The sequence below is a fragment of the Syngnathoides biaculeatus genome, chromosome 7 (assembly GCF_019802595.1).
Source record: "Syngnathoides biaculeatus isolate LvHL_M chromosome 7, ASM1980259v1, whole genome shotgun sequence".
NCBI classification, from domain to species: domain Eukaryota; kingdom Metazoa; phylum Chordata; class Actinopteri; order Syngnathiformes; family Syngnathidae; genus Syngnathoides; species Syngnathoides biaculeatus.
Genome location: NC_084646.1, coordinates 28,440,200 through 28,457,232, shown reverse-complemented (window position 1 = coordinate 28,457,232; position 17,033 = coordinate 28,440,200). Strand labels below are relative to the sequence as shown.

At 42.4% G+C, this 17,033-nt stretch overlaps 1 long non-coding RNA gene across 1 annotated transcript in view; it reads left to right on the top strand.

Annotated features, from left to right (window-relative positions):
• Nucleotides 1-273: 273 nt before the first annotated feature.
• The window catches only part of LOC133503999 (uncharacterized), a 32,385-nt gene continuing 15,625 nt past the window's right edge, over nucleotides 274-17,033 (top strand). Inside the window, exon 1 of the long non-coding RNA XR_009795877.1 lies at nucleotides 274-421. This is a non-coding gene — a long non-coding RNA (uncharacterized LOC133503999). The remainder of the gene's footprint in view (nucleotides 422-17,033) is intronic.

Below are 17,033 nucleotides of genomic sequence, written 5' to 3'. Positions count from 1 at the left end.
GCAGACAGTGCACAGGAAACCTTTATTCGGTCCAAGATCTGGGATCAGGCAGCCAGTCCAAACAATTGGAAGTAATAGTACGGCAGGCTTACGAGGGTGGTCAGTGGACAGGCGTGGGTCGGTGCACGGAGAGCAGAAGTCAGGCAAACAGGAGTGCAGGAACGAGGCATCAAGGACGATGATCTATCCATGTCCTATCTATACTGGGCGTCATCAACTGTAACACGGTGCAGGTGTTCTCTGACTGATTGGCTGGCCACGCCAGCCTGGGCAGGAAGCCAGGAGCATGACAGTTTGTGTGGCGATAGAGCTGCTCTCCCATTGGCTAGGAGGGATGTCAATCTTTACCCTTGATGAACTTCCTGTAGCTCCGTCACTGAATCCATTGTCAAACGCTAGTGGACATTTGTAAACGACTACAGTAAGTACAACTACTTTGTGAATGTAATGATCTTTTTTCACCATGGGCTCAAAGAAATTGATGGGCAGTGCTAGTTAGTCACAGTGATGGAGGTCATAATTTCTAAGAAAGCAACCGCTATATTTAATGACCTCCTGAAGAAGTATGGCAAAGAGGGATACTCGATTGTTCAAAAGAATTTGTTGGGAGATTTGGGAAGTTGTGTGTATACCACCTCCTCCGTCCCCCACAATGCCTTTTGCATGTCACGCACCCACCTCTTTGCGTTGTTGCTCAACGCCAATGGAAAATGAACATAATTTTTTTTATTATTCTTTACATTATGTACTTTGAATCTTATTTGTGGCGGTGGGGTGAGAGGGTTGGAGGGCTTGGAATGGATTAGGCTACTGACACGTAAAATGTGTTTCTACTAACGAAAAATTCTGTTTACAAAATTACTTTCAGATAGAACAGATTCATTTCATAAGTTGAGGTACCACTGTAAATGGCACCGTATTGTGTTCATTAATTTTTGTTGATGGGTATGAGGGAATTGTTATTATACATGTTTAAAATCTATTTATATCTACTGGTGAGAGAAACACAGATGCAATATTTGTCACCATGGAAAGCCAATTTCATAAACACAAAACCTAACCACCATAATAACACATCTTTAGAGAAGAGAGCTGACAGTCTCTAGAATATTCACGTATTGTGATGAATACATTTCGGCAAGGTGAACCCAGCTTCATGTTTTGATGTGCTCCAAGAGACAGATAGGGAATCTTCTCCAACACTTCACCCACTGATTAATGGATTGGTGTCTGCCATAATGGCAGACACATGACAAACCTCATGGACACCATCTTGAACGATGAAGATGAATGTGGAATGACATCTGGACAGATGATAATCTTCATCACCTCGGAAAGAGGAACAAACAAGGCCAGGCAGGAGAAGGGTACACCCTGAACTAGTTGCCAGCCAATCTTACAGCACATACTAACAACAACAGCCATTCACAGTCACATTCACACCTACGGGCAATTTGGAGTCTTCTATTAACCTAACATTCATGTTGTTGTGATGTGGGAGGAAACCGGAGTACCTGGACAAAATCCCCCGCTGACACAGGGAGAACATGCAAACTCCACACAGGCCCCGCTAGGATGTGAACTCTGGTCTTCAAAACTGTGAGGGAGACACTCTAACCAGTTGCCCCACTGTGCTTCCACCAAAGGATAAAAATCTACTGAGAAAAATATTTCTGGTCAGTTAACGAGTTTGCTGGCTTGTTTTTATAAAACACCAACCACAGCAAATGGTCTTTGAATTTATTTATTTTTTTTTATAAATGAAAACTCTGGCGGCACGGTAGCTCAGCTGGAAAGCGTTGGCCTCACAGTTCTGGGATCCCAGGTTCAATCCCGGACCCACTTGTGTGAAGTTTGCATGTTCTCCCCGTGCCTGCGTGGTTTTTCTCCTGGCACTGCAGTTTCCTCCCTTATCGCCAAAACATGCAACATTAATTGGACACTCGAAATTGCCCCGAGGTGTGATTGGGAGTGAAGCTGTGTCTCGATGTGCCCTGCGATTGGCTGGAAACCAGTTCAGGGTGTACCCCACCTCCTTCCTGTTGACAGCTAGGATAGGGTCCAGTGTTCCCCACCACCTTTGTGAGGACAAGTTGCTAAGAAAATGGATGGATGAATATGGAAGTTATATTTCCATGCATTAAAATTGGACTAAACAATCCCAAAAATATGTCATGAAAATTCAGCACACTGGAAAGATGCAAAGCAATGCTATGCAGAGCAAATTTATTTATACAGGGCATTTCATACAACAAACTCAATGATCTGATTAATTGCATTTATAAACGCATAAAAAAATAAAAGGGTCGCTTTAAGGGTCTCCACAGCGTGTCGTCTTTTTCCATCTAAGCCTATCTCATGTATCTTCCTCTCTAACACCCACAATCCTCATGTCCTCCCTCACCATAGGCATCAAACTTTTCTTTGAGCTTTGTCTCACTCTTTTGCCTGGCAGCTCCATCCTCAGCACCCTTCTACCAATATACTCACCTGCTCGCCTCTGGACTTGACCAAACCATTGAAGTCTGCTCTCTCTAACCTTGTTTCCAAAACATACAACTTTGGATGTCCCTCTAATGAACTCATTTCTAATCCTATCCAACCTGCTCACTCCGAGCGTGAACCTCAACATCTTCATTTCTGGTTCCTCCAGTTCTGCTTCCTATTGTTTCTTCAGTGCCACCATCCGTGGATATGAGCATTCTTGGCCTGGGTCTTGTAAGAGTGCCTCAAATCTATTTGTAAGTCTAACGTCAATATTTTGCACTGAATCACATTCTTTTTTCTTGCTCTTCACTGTAATGACTTTGTGTTGAGGCGGCCCGCAATGCAGGCCAGGCAGATTCTTCGGTAATCTCCTGGTGCTGTTGTATCTTCCTTTTTAAATGTCCCATATGTTCGGCCTTTGCTCCCAGTAAAGTCCAGGGAGAGCACTGGCACTGCGAACCAGCAGGGCTTCGGTGAAAATTCAGCTACTGTGGGTCAAAGACAGAGAAGAGGAGGAAACAGGATCCGTCATCAGAAGAAAAAGAGGCCTGCACAGAGCCTACAACTGAGTCTAGGGACTTTGAATGTTGGGACTGTGACAGGAAAAGCTCAGGAGTTGATTGACATGATGAGTAGGAGAAAGGTTGATATACTGTGCATCCAAGAGAGCAGGTGGAAAGGTAGTAAGGCTAAAAGTTTAGGAGCAGGGTTTAAATTATTCTACCATGGAGTAGATGGGAAGAGAAATGGAGTAGGGGTTATTTTAAAGGAAGAGCTGGCTAAGAATGTCTTGGTGAAAAGAGTATCAGATCGAGTGATGAGACTAAAATTTGAAATTGAGGGTGTAATGTATAATGTGGTTAGCGGCTATGGCCCACAGGTAGGATGTGACCTATAGTTGAAAGACAAATTCTGGAAGGAACTAGATGAAATAGTTCTGAGCATCCCAGACAGAGAGAGAGTTGTGATTGGTGCAGATTGTAATGGACATATTGGTAAAGGAAACAGGGGCGATGAAGAAGTGATGGGTAAGTACGCCATCCAGGAAAGGAACTTTGAGGGACAGATGGTGGTGGACTTTGCAAAAAGAATGGAGTTGGCTGTAGTGAACATTTATTTCCAGAAGAGGGAGGAATATATAGTGACCTACAAGAGCGGAGGTAAAAGCACGCAGGTGGATTATATTTTGTGCAGACGATGTAATCTGAAGGAGATTACTGACTGTAAAGTAGTGGTAGGGGAGAGTGTAGCTCGACAGCATAGGATGGTGGTGTGTAGGATGACTCTGGTGGTGGGTAGGAAGATTAAGAAGACAAAGGTAGAGCAGAGAACCATGTGGTGGGAGCTGAGAAAGGAATAAGGTTGTGCAGCCTTTCGGAAAGAGGTGAGACAGGCTCTCGATGGACAGCAGAAGCTCCCGGACGACTGGACTACGACAGCCAAGGTAATCAGAGAGACAGGCAGGAAAGTACTTGGTGTGTCTTTTGGTAGGAAAGGGGAGAAGGAGACTTGGTGGTGGAACTTCAAAATACAGGGAGTCATACAAGGAAAGAAAGAAGAAGTGAAGAAGAAGTGGGACACTGAGAGGACTGAGGAGAGGCGAAAGGAGTACATCGAGATGCGACGTAGGGCAAAGGTAGAGGTGGCAAAGGCTAAACAAGAGGCATATGAAGACATGTACATCAGGTTGGACACGAAAGAAGAAGAAAAGGATCTCTACAGGTTGGCCAGACAGAGGGATAGAGATGAGAAGGATATGCAGCAGGTAAGGGTGATTAAGGATAGAGATGGAAATGTCTTGACTGGTGCCAGTAGTGTGCTAAATTGAGGGAAAGAATACTTTGAGAAGTTGATGAATGACGAAAAGGAGAAGGAAGTAAGAGTTGAAGAGGCAAGTGTGAAGGACCAGAAAGTGGCAATGATTACTAAGGGGGAAGTCAGAAAGGCACTACAAAGGATGAAAAATGGAAAGGCAGTTGATCCTGATGACATACCGGTAGAGGTATGGAAGCAATTTGGAGAGATGGCTGTGGAGTTTTTGACCAACTTATTCAACAGAATACTAGCGGGCGAAAAGATGCCTGAAGAATGGAGGAAAAGTGTTCTAGTTCCCATTTTTAAGAACAAAGGGGATGTTCAGAGCTGTGGGAATTATAGAGGAATAAAGTTGATGAGCCACACAATGAAGTTATGGGAAAGAGTAGTGGAGGCTAAGCAGTACCACAGTTCCTTTCTTCGTACTCTGTCATAGGCTTTCTCTAGATCCACAAAGACACAATGTAGCTCCTTCTGACCTTCTCTGTACTTTTCCACTTGCATCCTCAAGGCAAATAATGCATCTGTGGTATCTTTCTATGCATGAAACCATACTGTTGCTCGCAGATACTTACTTCTGTCCTGTGTATGATAGCAGCAGAAAAATGGTGAGGTGTGCCTTTGGTGTGACAGAAGAATTTAAGGTGGAGGTGGGACTGCATCAGGGATCAGCTCTGAGCCACTTCCTGTTTGCAGTGGTAATGGATAGGCTGACAGATGAGGTTACACTGGAATCCCCTTGGACCATGATGTTCGCAGATGACATTGTGATATGCAGTGAAAGCAGGGAGCATGCAGAGGAACAATTAGAAAGATGGAGACATGCACTTGAAAGGAGAGGAATTATCATAGCAGTCACATAACACACCAGACACCTTCCGCCAGCTGTTCCAACCTCCTTGGATCCATTTCTTCACGTCCTTACCACACTCACCATTGCTCTGGATTGTTGACCCTAAATATTTGAAGTCCTCCACCCTCGCTATCTCTTCTCCCTATAGCCTCACTCTTCCCCCTCCACCTTTCTCATTCATGCACATATATTCTGTTTTACTTCGGCTAATCTTCATTCCTTTCCTTTCCAGTGCGTACCTCCATCTTTTTAATTGTTCCTCCACCTGCTCCCTGCTTTCACTATAGATCACATCATCATCTGCAAACATGTTCAGTGCCTTTCTAACTTCTCCCTTACTACATTGCCACTTCCTGGTCATTCTCTCTTGCCTCTTCTACTTGTCCTTCTCTCCCATTTTCTTCATTTGTTAACTTCTCAAAGTATTCTTCCCATCTATTTAGCAGACTACTGGCACCAGTCAACATATTTCCATCGCGATCCTTAATCACCTTTACTTGCTGCACATCCTTCCCATCCCTGTCCCTCTGTTTGGCCAACCTGTAGAGATCCTTTTATCCTTCTTTCGTATCCAACCTGGTGTACATGTCATCATATGACTCTTGTTTAACCTTCACCACCTCTACCTTTGTCCTATGTTGCATCTCAATGTATTCCTTTCACCTCTCCTCAGTCTTCTTCGTGTCCCACTTCTTCTTTGCTAATTTCTTTCCTTGGCTGACTTCCTGTATTTTGGGGTTCCACCACCAAGTCTTCTTCTCCCCTTTCCTACCAGAAGACACCCCAAGTACTCTCTTACCTGCATCTCTGAATATCTTGGCAGTAGTATTCCAGTCTGGAAGCTCTTCCTGTCCATCTCGAGTCTGTCTCACCGCTTTCTGAAAGGCCAACCAATATTCTTCCTTTCTCAACTTCCACCACCTGAATCTCTGTTCTACCTTGATCTTAATCTTCCTCCCCGCTACCAGTGTCATCCTGCATACCACCATTCTATGCTGTCAAGCTACACTCTTCCCCCACCATTACCTTACAGTCAGTAATCTCCTTCAAATTACATCATCTGCGCAAAATAAAATCCACCTGCATGCTTCTACCGCCGCTTTTGTAGATCACTCTATGTTCCTGTCTCTCCTGTAAATAAGTGTTTACCACTGCTAATTCCATCCTTTTGCGAAGCTACCATCTGACCCTCAAAGTTTCTTTGCTGTATGCCATACTTACCCATCACTTCTTCATACCCCCTGTTTCCTTCGCCAACATGTTCAATGAAATCTACCACAATCACAACCCTCTCTCTGTATGGGATGCTCGGAACTATTTCGTCTAGTTCCTTCCAGAATTTCTCTTTCAACTCGAGGTCACATCCTAGCTGTGGGGCATACACATTCTACCCTCAATTTCAAATTTCATCCTCATTACTTGATATGACACTCTCATCACCTCCAAGACATTCTTAACCAGGTCTTCCTTTAAAATAACCCCTACTCGATTTCTCTTCCCATCTACTATATGATGAAAAGTTTTAAACCCTGCACTTAAGCCTCTAGCCTTAGTCCCTTTCCACTTGCACTCTTGGATGTACAATACAGTATATCAACCTTTTTCCTCATCATCATGTTGACTGACTCCTGAGATTTTGATGTCATATTCCCACATTCAAAATCCCTACACACAGCTGTAGGGTCAGTGCATTCCTCTTCTTCTTATGTCGACCAAGCCGCTTTCCTCCTCTTTTATGTCTTTGACCTATATTATCTGAATTTCTACCTACACCATGCAGATTTACATTGTGTGCGTAGTTACGCCGGACCACGACCTGTTATGGAATTCGTTTGATGAACGCTCATATATGTTTGACAGTTTTTTGCCAGATGCCCTTCCTGATGCAACCCTCTGCATTTGTCTGAGCTTGGGACCGGCCTACAGGTTTCACAAAATTGTGCTCCCCAATGGGCTCCAGATAGTTTAAAAAAAAAAAAAAAAAAGCAATCAAATAAACAAAGTCAAACAAAGTATTTTATTAACATTCCTACTACCCACGAATGATAATATAGGATCTAAGATACTATCATCATAATAGAATTTAATGAAAACATCTTGGTAAATGTCACAAATCTGACTTAAAATTCACCTTATTTTTCATGTCTGTCCTCACTTCTCCAATGGTTGTACACTTTGTCCAGGTTGATGGCTCCATCTGCTTCTTGCTTTGACTTTATGGGCATCAGTTAGTTCTAGTGTGTCACTTCAAGATGATTTCTGGATGCTGTTTTGACATGATTCATCAAACTAAATCCTCTTCCACAAACTGCACTAGAAGCTTGAAATGTTTTAATGTTGAAAAATTGTCAACGAGAATTTTAACTTGCTCAGTGTCAGATTTTTTTTGTGTGTGTGACAGCTCATCCTTTCTCTACTGGTCATTTGCACAATCATGTACCAATTCCTTTTCCCATTTGAGTCTTCATATAATTCTAACAGCATTCAAATTACTTTCTTGCTGAATGAGTCGCTTGAGGTAGTCCAGCTTCCATTTACTCTATATTTTCCATCGGAAAACTCGTTCACAACTTTAGCTTTGCTATATGTTTTGCAGAGCAGACCTTTCTAACTCGAAAAAAAAAAATCTCACCGAGTTTCACTGATTGTTCTTCTATTTGCATTTACTCTGACAGCCATTCCATCTTAAAAAAACAGCAGGTCTTTTTTACTTTGGTTTGGGGAGTCGACGTATCACATTCACTGACTGTCCATTTCACCACGATAAGGGGTTGTTAGCATTAATGCTACTGAATTCCGCCCCATGTTATGGAGTGTTTACAAGCAGAGCACGTGTAAGTACTGTCAATACCATGATTGACTGGATAGTGTAATTGGATCGTATCGTATGATTGGCTGAACACCTGTCACTCTGTGCTGTGAATTACACATAAAAATGATACAGAAATAAAGATATATATATCTAATTCATTTGCAGTGCCTTCACTGGACTGCATAGGTTTTCTTGTGTGTGTGAGTGTGCGACCAGTGCGCAATTCCGCAGTTGCGCAGCTTAGAGGGAACATTGCTTACAATATATAACCTCATTCTGGGTGCTTCTAATGTCACCCTATCTTCTTGCCTGTTCTGGAAAAATTCTTCACTACATCTATGTTCATTCTTTTGCAAAGTTTACCACCATCTGTCCCACGAAATTACCAATAACTACTTCATCACCTCTGTTTCCTTGACCACAGTTACTCTGGCTACTTAAGTTAATCTAATTATTTATTAATTTATTTGCATTAAATAGTAATTTATGTTCCTCTTATTTCATGTTTATATTGTGGAACTTTGTTCACTAAGGTGACAAGGTGCTGTAATTCATTGCAAGTGAAAACAAGTACATTTGTGATCCAGGAATTTTTTTTTTTTGACATATTTAGACACTAGAATTTTGTGGTTAAACTTAAGGTTAAAGGGGTTGATTTATTAGTAATTACCATTTCCATTTTGAAGGATATACTAAGACGTAACCTTTATGCAAAAGAAAGTTAACTAGAGAAACATGGTTTTCTATCCTGATAATGCTTAAGTTATAGAAGTACACCAGTCAAGATCTTAATGATGATAATTTAAATGCAAATTCATTAGAAAAGAATGAAATTCGCATTGAGAAACAATCTGCTGGTCAAGAGGAACTAAGAAGAAGTCAGAGAGCCAGAACACTTCCTGAAAAAGGCAAAGAACTCCAAGAAAGCAAATCAAGAAGACTTTTGAAAGGTTTCACAACTGCCTACAAGAAGTGGAAGTCTCTTGTGAGGGAAGAATATGATGGAACTCTCCCTGCTAAAAAATTTCTGTAGAAATTCTATAGAAACAAATAGAATTGACCTCTCCGTGGATATTGCGCAATCCGCGTCACTGACCAATCAGAGGCCAGAGATCGGCATAAACCACGCCCCTTTTTGCTCCCGCCATTTTCTCAGACAACATTGCATGGTCCAGTATAGGTTTAGTTAGCGTTTTATCGCGTATTTGGGTTATTTAACAAAAAATATGGTTAAGAGGTGTAGTCACGGACTTTGTAATAGTGACGACAGGTATACTGAAAGGCTAGTTGGTGGCGTTCGATTCGTGCCTTTTCCAAAACCGAAGACCCAGTACGAAAAATGCCTTCGATAGATCAAACTTTGTGGAAGACCGCATCATCAACTAAATCCATCTAATATCAACCGGAACAGATATGTTTGCACGAAGGTATGCCTTATATTGGATTTTCAATACATGTCTCTCATAAATGAATTAGAAGTTCTTCGCTAGCATAACATTGCTACATGTGAACGATTGACACACTTATTCTTTGTTGAGAGATATTTAGTGATGATCCGACTGCACAAACGTGTCGCTTTGTTGCCGGCTCGCAGCCGAAGCTTAACCAGACTGTGTTTGCACGAAGATATGCCCTATATTTGATTTTCAATACACGTTTCGTATAAATGAATGAGACGTTCTTCGCTAGCATAACATTGCTACGTGTGAATGATTGAATGAAATCAGAAGCATGGCGTCTCTCTCAGTTAAGAATGTATTGTATTTAGAATCTATAATATATCGTTGATTATATTATATAATTATATAGAACTTATATAGAAAAAATTCTTCGATAGAACTTTGGCTGTGACTTTTGAAGTATGTCTTATGCCCATATTTAGTCATGACTGCGTAATTTCCTCATGTCCTCAGTGGGGCTCTGCTCTGTAGCCAGATGTGTCCTTGAGGGCATCTCTGCACGTAGGCTAACCTTGATGAACTGCATACTGGACACTTTGTAATAATCCATTGCCAGCTAGAACCGGTTGAGGCAGAAACCCTTTGTCTAAGTGGAAAGCCCGGATTTCATGCCACAGGTTTGATACCACCCATGGTCTGCCCTTCTGACAAGTTAAAGGATGTGTGCTTTATCTGTATCTTCACACTTGTGATATACTCTCTCCAGCCATTGTCTGTAGCTCATAAGTGCCCGGAATATTCTGAAAGTAAATTCTTTGAAGAAATTGTTCATAGTCTCCAGCTTTTATTTGAATAACCAATAACCGTAAATTAAACAAACACGAGAAGGAAAGAAAAAGCGTCTTCCAACACTTTATATAGAATTTCTATAGAACATAATGTTTCTATAGAACATAATGTTTCTATAGAAATTCTGTAGAAAGGTTTGAAGAACAGAAAGTGGCACAGTGCTTGATCTCTATTTTCTATAGAATTTGTACAGAAAATAATTTCTGTAGAACAATTTTCAAGCAACATCAGAGTTAATACACATGCTGAAGTTGCGTAATAAAATGTATCTAATATTTGTTACAATATATAAATACTGTCATGACTATGGAGATTTCAAAATAGGCCAAGTCAAGTCAGTAAGTAAGACAAGTCACTATTATAAAGCCTGCATCTTGAAAAATCGGAAACCAGCTGTCAGTGTGTTGAAGAGGGCACTATGTTCACAAACTTTCAATCACTATCAAACAAATGAGAGACCAAGGAGAGGTCATCTGACCAAATCCGGATTGAACCATTTTTTCACAGTTTTAAAGATGCGGGTTGTGGTTCCACTCAATCATCTGGATTTTCATCCATTACATCTTGAGTACCAACATGACCAACAAAAATAAACAGCTGATATGTTTTTTTTTTTTTTCAAGTTCGAGTATTAAAGTTTGCAGAGGTACCCACACTTAACATTTTGAACTGTTCTCTAGGTGTGCCGTGTTTCGCCTGCCAGCAAGTGGCGGTGAGTTGTATGCTGATGCAGTTGACTGAAGGAGAAAAAGAATTGCGTCATATCCTTTAATTAAAAAAAATAGCTGTTGTTGCTGCGAGTACAGAACCCTCCAGTTTCTTGCTGTGAAGCCAATAAATTAACGTTTTCCACACACTCCCCAACGCATCTGTCGTGAGGGGTGTAGGGAACGTGCTAGAAAGCATGTGTTTGCTTTCGGGTGGCTTTCTAGTTTATCGTCAAGAACCTTGAATGTGGCGCTAGCTAGCCAGCTAGCTACTGTGGCCTCGTGGCGATAACATAACCCATATTCGAAACTTTTCTCAGTTTAAAACCTCGATCAAAACCTGTCGGTAAGTATATATTTTTTTCCAAATGACTTTATTTGTACTTATAGATGTAAAAGTAAATAGTAGATGTCGTAGTAGTACATGTCATCTAGTGAAATATGAAAGTGATATGACCGGTCGGACTGTTTGTTTGACACTCGCAAAAATGTTGGTCGCATTGCAAAATCGGTAAAATTGACGGATTTGGTGCTTTGTATGGAATTATATGCAATTATAATGAAAATAAGTGCAAATGCTAATAATCAAGGGATCGTTGAGAAACACAAACATGACATTTTAAAGATGCTATAACTGGGAAGGTCACAACTTATTGTTCTTTTCTTTTGTTTTACCAATACCATAATTAGCCCATATTCCGAATCTTTAAATGGTCTTAACTTTTGTTGTTTGAGCTATTGAGATAATTTAAGTAAGATTTTAAGGGGTTTACAAAGAGCTTTCCAATGATAGTTTTTTTAAATTCCATCCATTCATTTTCTTAGCCACTTATCATCACAAGGGTTGCAGGAGAGCTGGAGCCTATCCCAGCTGTCAACGGGCAGGATCCTGGTACACCCTGAACTAGAACATGTGTAATTATTTACAATTATTCTATAGAGAATTTTTAGCAGGGCTCCCCAATGAGATACTATGAGACCAAGTGACTAAAATACACAATGCTTCATCAGAAGTTAAGGAAGCATATGAAGCACTTCATCAACATAATACACCTAATGGAGAGACTCATCGCCAAGTAGATGTGATACTCTCACCAAACAAATCTCGGAATGGGATCTAAACGAAAAGACAGATAAAGAAGCAGGCTGGGGTTGAGTGATTCAATATTCTTACCTGCAGCCTCCCATAGATACGATTATACATACGATTCCAAAAACAAGGTCAAAAACTGGAACTTGTTTTCCCTTGCCTGGACGCGGGTCACTGATGCCCCCCTCTGAGGCCAGGCCTGGAGGTGGGGCTTAAAGGCGAGCATCTGGTGGCCGGGCCTGCAACCATACTTAACATGGGTCCCCCTTCCAATGGGCTCGCCACCTGTGAAAGGGGCCATAGGGGTCGGGTGCGTTGTGAGCTTGGTGGTGGCCACAGAAGCTAGCCCTAGGGAGATGGAATATCACCTCTTTGGCAGGGAAGGAACCCGAGTTGGTGTATGACGTCGAGAAGTTCCAACTAGATATAGTCGGACTCGCCTCACCACTTGGGCTCTGGCACCAGTCCTCTTTAGAGGAGTTGCCCACGGGGAGAGGCGCCGAGCAGGTGTGGCGATACTTATTGCCCCCCGGGTCAGGGCTTGTACGTTGGGGATTATCCCAGTGGATGAGACGCTATCCTCCCTCCGGCTGCAGGTAAGGGGATGGGTCCTGACTGTAGTTTGTGCTTCTCCACCAAACAGCATTTCAGAGTACCCACCCTTTTTTGAGTCTATAGACGGAGTGTTGGAGAGCGCCACTATTCTGCTGGGGGTCTTCAATGCCCACGTGGGCAATGACATTGAGACCTGGAAGGGCATGATTGGAATGGATGCCCCCCCCTCCAAGGGTGCCCTTTGTTACAGATTTTGTTCATAACTTTTATGGACAGAATCTTTAATCGCAGCCGCGGCGGAGAGTGTCTCCACTTTGTTGGCCTCAGCATCGCATCTCTGCTCTTTGCAAATGATGTGATTCTGTTGGCTTCTTCAAGACGCAATCTCCAGCTCTGACTGGAGTGGTTCACAGACGAGTGTGAAGCAGCTGGGATGAGAATCAGCACCTCCAAATCTGAGACCCTGGTCCTCAGTCGAAAAAGGGTGTCGTGCCCTCTCCGGGTCGGGGATGAGATCCTGCATGACGTGGAGGTGTTCAAGTATCTCGGGGTCTTGTTCACGAGTGAGGGACGAATGGAGTGGGAGATCGACAGACGGATTGGTGCAGCGTCTGCAGTGATGCAGACTTTGTATCAGTGCGTTGTGGTAAAGAGGGAGCTAAGTCGAAAGGCAAAGCTCTCAATCTACCAATCGATCTATGTTCCTAGCCTCACCTGTGGGCACGAGCTGTGGGTTGTGACCGAAAGAACAAGATCCTGGATACAAGTGGCCGAAATGAGTTTCCTCCGCAGGGTGTCCGTGCTCTCCCTTAGAGATAGGGTGAGAAGTTTGGTCATCCGGGAGGGGCTCAGTGTCGAGCCGCTACTCCTCTGCATTGAGAAGAGGCAGATAAGGTGGCTGGGGCATCTAATTCGGATGCCTCCCGGATGACGCCCTGGTGAGGTGTTCCAGCCATGTCCCACCGGAAAGAGACCCTGGGAATTACCAACGACACGCTGGAGAGCCTATGTCTCTCGGCTGGCTTGGGAACGCCTTGGGATCCCTCCGGAAGAGCTGGAAGAAGTGTCTGGGGAAAGGGAAGTCTGGATTTTCCTGTTGAAGCGACTTCCCCCGCGACCCGACCTGGAAAAGCGGTATAAAATGGATGGATGGATGTATGGATAATAATAATACGGTGTCACAGCTGGAAAAGTTCTGAGGTCCTAGGATCAATCATGGACCGACCTGTGTGCACTTTCTCCCCGTGCCTGCGTGGGTTTTCTACGGGTACTCTGGTTTCCTCCCACATCCCAAAAACATGGAACATTAATCGGATACTCTAAAATGCCCCTTCGTGTGATTGTGAGTGTGGCTGTCTGTCTCCATGTGCCTTGTGATTGGCTGGCAACCAGTTTAGGGTGTACCCCCGCCTCCTGTCGATTGACTGGGATAGGCTCCCTGTGACCCTCGTGAGGCTAAGCGGCTCCTGGATGGATAGTAATAATGATAATTGCCGACACTGTGGCGCCTCTTTAGAGGGTTGGCCCCACAGTTCTGAGGTTCGGCGTTCAAATCCCGGTGTCGCCTGTGTGGCGATTGCATGTTCTCCCCATGCCTGCGTTGGACTTTCTCTACACACTCCAGTTTCCTTCCACATCCCAAAAACATGCGTTCATTGGGACCTCTAAATTTTCCCTGGGTGTGATTTTGACAGCGAATGTTGTTTGTCTCAATGTGCCCTGTGATTGGCTAGGTGTACCCCGCCTCCTACCCGATGACAGCTGGGATTTACTCCAGCACTTCCGTACCCCTAGTGAGAGTAAGCGGCTCAAAAAACGGATGGATGGATAATAATAAGAATAATTTTGCTTTACTAACCAAATATCTCACTATAATACACACAATTTAAAGTCTCAGTTTCATTGAAATAAAAAAAAAAGAAACTAATAATCACTGTGATGGTTAAATATGACACACGTTGAAATAATTACTAGTAATACGAACATCATCTTTTGGTGAGAGGTGGTCCCCACCTATTCGCATGGTAGAGATAAAGTTTGCAGTCATATTTACAGCTAGCCGCAATTTAGAATCGCCAATTAACTTACCATCCATGTTATTTTGGTGATGTGGCAGGAAACCAGGGTACCCAGAGAAAACATCAAAAGTCCACACAGGCGGGGTGTGGATTTGGACCTCAGTCCTCATAACTGTGAGACTCATGTGTTAACTGGTTGACCAACATGCTGCCTACATTTTTGTTCCAGTCCAAAGCATTTGGTGTGTTTGGTCTGCACAGTATACTAGCTGATCTCCAAGTGAAGCGCATGCTCTTAGTGATATATGGTCCTTTAGTATGATAAGAGTAAGGACTAATGGAAGCTGAAATCTGGGATAGAGACAGAAAGCACAGATTGACCACTTACTTTTACATTATTCTAAAAGCCTTCGTGTCCGCTAGCAATTTAATACACTGACTTTGAGAAGGTAGACATTATCAAGAACAAGCCTAGTTGTCAAGGGAAAACTGTTATGAGAGGATATTTTGGAAGCTCTTGGTTATCCATCTGCACATGTACCAACAATAATGATTTGATGAGTGAATGGGGATGCAAACTAAGAATGAGTAGATACCACATAATTATATTGTAGCATTTCTTGTTGAACTCCTTTATTATCTGAAATTACAGTACATAGATAAACAATGAGGTTACCTTTCTCTCAAGTAGCTCAATAACAAAACACAATAAACATCTTCACTTATGTAAATATATTTGTTTTTCACTTCTCTTGGGGTCGGTAGGATGGGTTCTGCCATATCTCGTTGCATGAATTCATTTGGGGGAATGCCAGGCAGCATTAAACGATTTGAGCTCCCTGAGAGGATCAGATAAATCCCTGTGTTCAATAAAGCAAAGCGCCTTTCCTGAACGCAATCATTCTTAACGGGCATATGAGTGTGGATCCTAATCCTGAATATTTGCCGTGCCTAAAGCTCCAAACTCAAAAGCCAGCCAACCAAGATGGTTTTGAAAGAAATTCCCTAAAAAAAAGACCCAAAATCATTGAACGTTGAATCATTTGAACAGATTCAGTGTGTAATCACTTTGTTCAGAATACACATCTTTATTTTAATAGCTATCCTTTCTATGTATAATTCACTAAAAAGTAGTGCGAAGTCATGTGATTGTTTTTTTTTTTTTCAACAGTATGAGTACATTGATTTTTTTCTGTTTACATAAGAAAAAGAAAATTCTTTATACATGCTAAAATGGGAAACTATATTAAATGGCAAAATAATCTGATCCAGACTTCTTCAGACTGGATGTCGATGATGGGCCTTTGAGGAGGGTCTACATTCCACATGCAAATTTGTTGCTAATGTTGCAGTTGCAGGGATATTGGTAAAATGTGCTCATTTGCTATGTGCAGGAAAGTGAGTTGTAGGGCCTTTAGCTGAATTCATAAGCTTTTTGGGATCCCATTGGCTCCCAAGGGGTTCTCAAAGCGATATTGTTGGCCAAGACACAATATTTATGGTTTCACATGTTGTGCACACATTTCTGTCCCCAGCAGTTGTCAACCAAAGCCAAACCTCACAGAGGATAGGCAAAACACATTTCAGCACACCACACCACGTTTTGCTAGGTGACCTTAAGGCCATGTCAACAGGAGGAGTCCATCCATCCATCCAGCCATCCCTTATTTGACTGCATATCCTCCTTCAGATGTGCTGGAGCCTATCCCAGCTGATTAGGGGTGAGAGGTGGGCTACACACTGAACTTGTTGCCAGTCAATCACGTTTAAACAACCATTCACACTCACATTTTAGACACTTCGATTAACCTACCATGCATGCTTTTTGGGATGTGGGAGAAAATCAGTGCGTCCGGAGAAAACCCACGCAGGCACACACAGAATATGGAAACTCCACACAGGCAAGGCTCAGTACTGTATCTGTGAGGCAGATGTGGTAACTAATTTGTAGTCAGCTAACGTGCCGCTCACAGGGGAAATTGTTAGATATATTTCTACACTGCTGCTTTCAGGACAGTAGGGCACACGATCAAGCTTTTTTTTTTTTTTAAATTACCACACTATGTTATAAATGCACAAACACACATTCACACAGATGCAAATACATATACACAAACACATGTGCACCACAGACATAATGAGCATTCAGACTGAGAATAGCTGAGAAATGGTTTAATAAGGAACCACTGTGGGAACTGACTGTTATTTGGCCTCACTGAATTCCTTGTGTTTTCATTGTTATTATATAAGGACACCAGAAATAAGAATCCTGATTAAAAAAAAAAAAAAAAAAACAATAACATAAAACTGTCATCATTCTCATCAAACAGAAATGGATAATAAATTAGCTCAGGGGTGCCCAGATTTTTTTTACCCCGAGATCTACTTTTCAAGCAGCCAGCCTCTCGTAATCTACTGACATTACACTCTTTACTGTGGTCACATTA